Here is a 6,000-nt window from a genome sequence, read left to right as displayed (position 1 = left end):
AAAATTTTTATAACCAAGGGGGAGATGACGATGCTGATGATCACGAGCATGAGGACGAGCTGGACCCATATACTCAGTGGCGCCTGGCAACTTATTCCGATGGATCACCTCTTCTTGTCTGTATACAGGGCACTACTGATGTTACTAAGGAAGCAGGTGTTGTCTCGCATGGTCGCACTCTCCGGACCTATCCCAACATCCATTGCAGGGTATTCGGGATGGATACTAGTGTACTAGCGCCAACACCTTCTCCCTGGTTCAGTATTGAAAGTCTTGGAGGAAACTCGCTCTTCCTTGGACAAAACTATCCAATGATGGTGGAAGGCGCTCCAGCTGCTGTTGACACAACGTTACTACAATTTATGAGAAGAAACTGTATCTATACCTTGGACATTGCTATGCTTCCCTACCGTCCCAATATGGGTCCTGACATAGGCCGCTTCAGCGTGGATGATCAGTCCTGCGTTGGTCTCAAGATTGACAGTAGCAGGCCCTTCCCAGAGAATCACTTATGGTTCAAAGCAAGCGTTTCCAGCACCGACGAGTGGTTGAACTGAAGTTCATTTCATCGCTTTGTTATTTGTTGTGTGAGAAAAACTTTACTAGAATGTTTTGTTGGAAATGATCTATAATCCAACGTGTAACCTCGTTGTCGTTGTGGGCTGATGACTTGTTGTATGTAATCAATGGTACATTTGCATATGCGTCCATCAACTCACGCCTGCTAGTGGTGTCCATATGAACAGTGCTAGTGATTTTAGTTGCAAAAATTAGATAGTGCTCGTGATTTTTAGCTGCATATTTTGACAAATCGCAGTGTTACAAGGTTGACAAATGGCAGTGTTACTAGATAAACAAATGTCAATCTTTCCAGTTTGACAAATGGCAACATACCCAAAATGACAGATATGCAAATCTTACCCAATTGTTTGTACGTGGTTGCACACGGGTCATGCAAAACAACCGTTTGCATTGAAGGGATGCAGAAATCCTGCTCGACACATTTTCCCTTGGCTTCCTGGGGAAGCTGTCGGTTTGCATCCGGGTGTTCTAACTAAATCGTTTGCGTTGAGTGTTTTATATTTAAAAACCATTGACGTTTTTTTCAAACGAAAATCATTTGATAAGTCTGTACATTAAGGTAGAAAAACGCAAGTTCGTTCAAACCATATCTTTCATTCAGTCACACTGCGAATTTATATTCATATAATCGAGAATTCGAGGTACAGTATTAAACCCCAAAAAAACTATTTCCGGCGGCGGCGGAGGCGGCATGCCGCGCCGTCATTGTCGTCCTCCGGGACGCCGTTGTTGAAGTCTTCAAGGCAGCACAAAATGTTCTTCACTTGTAAATCAAAAATCATGTCGTCGTGCGATCGATGGGCGGGGCGCGGGAGGATGGCAACTGGCACCGCTGAGAGGTAGCGGTCGACGGCAGCGTCCCATGCCGCTGGGGGGGCGCACGCACGGGCACGGGCGCGGCGGGTGCAACCAAACGCACGGGGGCCGGTGCCACGGTGAGTGGAGGGGGGCGCAAGGGCACGGGCACGGACGCTGGCGCTGGCGCTGGCATGTACACGAGCTCGCGCAGGTCTGAGGAGACCTCGTTGATGCCCGCGGCTTCCAGCTCTGCGATAGTGCTCGGCGACTAGCCCGTCAATGCACGGGGATGGTCGCTGGCGCAGGCACGGGGATGGGAGCGGGGACGGGAGCGGGGGCCGCAACCGCCGCGGCCAGCTCGTTCTGGGCCATGTCCATGAGGCCCCATTCCTCCTTATTTTCTATCTCCTCCGGCTTGGAGTCGACTTCACCAAACTTGAAGACTAGTGGCACAGGATCGTTCTGCGGCATGGCATTGGTGGAGGTATGCGGCTGCGGGAGGGAGGGGAATGGGAGGCGAACAGTAAGGCCGCCTGTATTAAACAGCGGCTCGGGCGCCATTAATGGAGAGGAAGGCGGGCGGCCATGGAAGTCAAAGGGCTCGCTTCCCAGTGAGCCTGCGCATTGGAGGACAGCTTGCACGCCTCTCGGTCAGCTTGCGCACCGAACTGCGCTCGCACGCCTCCCGTTCAGTCAAGGTCAAGCAGCTGTCCGCACGGCACCTCCTAAAGCCATTAAAACCAAGACACGTGGCGTCACGTGAATGGTTAAAAGAACGCACATGGTTTGAATTCTACAAACATTTGAGATATTAAAGTGGCAGCTATTTTTTCAAAATGCCTTTGTTGGCTGTCATTATTCGAGTGAGCCTTCTCTCAAAATGGACACGAAAAATGCCACAGCATGTCGGGTGCCATTCCATGATAGCATGCCAAGTTTCATGAATTTCAGACGAGTTTTGGATTTACTAGAATTTAAAAACCAGGCATCTCAATGTTTTGCCGGCAATCAACGGTGCCCCGGTGTTCGAAATTCATTCCCATTTCTTGCATGGGACCTAAGCATGCACCCAAGGACACATATTTGATTTTTCAACCAATTTATATGCACTAGAGCATGTGCATGTAGTTCAAATTTGAATTATGCACATAAATGCATTGAAAACTCAGTTAATGCATAAAAATATCCAAACGAACCGCGAAAAATCCCAAAAATTGACACAACACTCCTGTTGTTCTGTGTTGACACGAGAAAATTTATGAAAGCAATAAGAGGCAATGGATATCGTTTCGTACCCAAAGGTGGGAAGTTCCCTACCGAAACCATCATGCTAGTTGTGAGAAGCTCTGGTTTGTGAGAAGCGTATACCCGAACCTGCCCCGAATGGGACAATTTTTTTACCACGGCATGTTGATGCCGCTCCATGATAGCATGCCAAGTTTCATGAATTTCAGACGAGTTATGGATTTACTAGAATTTAAAAACCAGGCATCTCAACATTTTGCCGGCAATCAACAGTGCCCTGGTGTTTGAATTTCATTCTCATCTCTTGCATGGGACCTAGAAATTCACCGAAAGACACCGATTCGATTTTTCAACCAACTTTAGTGCATTGGAGCATGTACTTGTAGTTCAAATTTGAATTATGCACATAAAATGCCTAGAAAATCAAATTAATGCATAAAAATGTCCAAACGAACGCCCAAAAATCACAAAAATTGACACAACACTCCTATTGTTCTATGTTGACACTAGAAAAAATTTCAAAGCAATAAGAGGCAATTAATGGATATCGTTCCGTCCCCAAAGGTGGGACATTCCCTATAGAAACCATCATGCTTGTTGTGAGAAGCTCTGGTTTGTGAGAAGCTTACACCCGAACCTACCCCAAATGGGACAAAATTTGTACCATGGCATGTTGATGCCGCTCCATGATAGCATGCCAAGTTTCATGAATTTTAGCCGAGTTATGGATTTACTAGAATTTAAAAACCAGGCATCTCAACGTTTTGCCGGCAATAAACAGTGCCCTGGTCTTTGAATTTCATTCCAATCGCTTGCATGGGACCTAGAAATTCACCCTAGGACACACATGTGATTTTCAACCAACTTTGGTGTATTGGAGCATGTGCTTGTAGTTCAAATTTGAAATATGCACATAAAATGCCTACAAAACCCAGTTGATGTATATAAAGGCCAAGCGAACCCCGAAAAATTCCAAGATTAAACACAACACTCCTGTTGTTCTATGTTGACACTAGAAATTTTTTGAAAGCAATAAGAGGCAACGGATATCGTCCCGTCCCCAAAGGTGGTACGTTCCCTATCGAAACCATCATGCTTGTTGTGAGAAGCTCTGGTTTGTGAGAAGCTTATACCCAAACCTGTCCCAAATGGGGAAAAAATTCACCACGGCATGTTGATGCCGCTCCATGATAGCATGCCAAGTTTTATGAATTTCAGACGAGTTTTGGATTTACCAGAATTTTAAAACCAGGTAGCTCAACATTTTGCCGGCAATCAACAGTGCCCTAGTGTTCGAAATTCATTCCCGTCTCTTGCATGGGACCTAAGCATGCACCCAAAGACACGCATGTGATTTTTCAACCAATTTATATGCACTGGAGCATGTGCATGTAGTTCAATTTTGAATTATGCACATAAAATGCCTCGAAAACTCAGTTAATGCATAGAAATGTCCAAACGAACCCCGAAAAATCCCAAAAATTGACACAACACTCCTGTTGTTCTATGTTGACACGAGAAATTTTTTGAAAGCAATAAGAGGCAATGGATATCATTTCGTCCCCAAAGGTGGGACGTACGTTCCCTACCGAAACCATCAGGCTTGTTGTGAGAAGCTCTAGTTTGTGAGAAGCATATACCCAAACCTGCCCCAAAAGGGCAAAAAAAATTACCACGGCATGCTTATGCCGCTCCATGATAGCATGCCAAGTTTCATGAATTTCAGACGAGTTTTGGATTTACTAGAATTTAAAAACCAGGCATCTCAATGTTTTGCCGGCAATCAACAGTGCCCTGGTGTTTGAATTTCATTTGAATCTCTTGCATGGGACCTAGAAATTCACCCAAGGACACACATGTGATTTTTCAACCAACTTTAGTGCATTGGAGCATGTGCTTGTAGTTCAAATTTGAATTATGCACATAAAATGCCTACAAAACCCAGTTAATGTATAAAAAAGGCCAAACGAACCCCAAAAATTCCAAGATTAAACAAAACACTCCTGTTGTTCTATGTTGACACTAGAAATTTTATGAAAGCAATAAGAGGCAACGGATATCGTCCCATCCCCAAAGGTGGTACGTTCCCTATCGAAACCATCATGCTTGTTGTGAGAAGCTCTGGTTTGTGAAAAGCTTATACCCAAACCTGCCCCAAATGGGACAAAATTTTCACCACAGCATGTTGATGCCGCTCCATCATAGCATGCCAAGTTTCATGAATTTCAGACGAGTTTTGGATTTACTAGAATTTAAAAACCAGGTATCTCAACGTTTTGCCGGCAATCAACAGTGCCCTGGGGTTTGAAATTCATTCCCATCTCTTGCATGGGACCTAGAAATTCACCCAAGGACACACTTGTGATTTTTCAACCAACTTTGGTGCATTGGAGCATGTGCTTGTAGTTCAAATTTGAATTATGCACATAAAATGCCTAGAAAACCCAGTTAATGTATAAAAAAGGCCAAACGAACCCCGAAAAATTCATTCTCATTTCTTCCATGGGACCTAAGCATGCACTGAAGGACACAGATTTGATTTTTCAACCAATTTGTATGCACCGAAGCATGTGCATGTAGTTTAATTTTGAAATGTGCACGTGAAATGGCTAGAAAACCAGTTTATTGTATAAAAATGAACCCTGAATAATTCCAATTCTTTTACGACACACATATAGTTGCATGTTCACTGCGGATAAAAGGTCTAGCAATTCAAACAGCGTCCAGTGCCGCTGTGACCCCATTTTGTAATTCAAATCAAGTAGATCCCACGCAGTTTATTATCACCAACCGTGTGAGATGTAGTACAAAATATCTTGGAGCACCGTCAGTGTATAGTATGCCTATGGCTTATGCGAGAAGGTGCGTCGGCTACAGTCCACAGCCGGCGTGTTAAGCACACTAGCTCATTCCCCAAAAACTCCCGCCTCTGCATCCCTCGCAATCTCAAAAATATCTTCCGCCTGGAAGGTTTTAATGTTTGATAGCACACGATTAGTATGTGCGGACTGTGTGCGATGTCTGTTACTCCCGCTCTGCTTCCGTCCCTTGATTCAAATTTTCAGTAGCCCTGGCATTTTACTCCCACCTCTGCATCCCTCGCAATCTCAAAAATATCTACTCGCCCTTGATCCAAATTTTCAGTAGCCCCGCCTTGTTACTCCCGCCTAGTAAAATATTCAGTTGCCGCAGTATTTCCTCAAACACAAGCTTGTTCCCCCCCCCACCTCCACACACACACACACCCCAAAACCTCTGCTCACACAAACACACACAACCCTCGAAACCATTGGTAGGTCGCCGCCATCGTCGGCGGCTCCATCCTCAACCTCTGCCCGTGTGCCGGGGAGCTCGAGGAGCCAATGGACAAAAGGA

The sequence above is a fragment of the Triticum aestivum genome, chromosome 1D (genome assembly GCF_018294505.1).
Source record: "Triticum aestivum cultivar Chinese Spring chromosome 1D, IWGSC CS RefSeq v2.1, whole genome shotgun sequence".
Taxonomy (NCBI): domain Eukaryota; kingdom Viridiplantae; phylum Streptophyta; class Magnoliopsida; order Poales; family Poaceae; genus Triticum; species Triticum aestivum.
The sequence above is the reverse complement of the archived record's forward strand: the minus strand, read 5'-3'. Positions refer to the sequence as shown.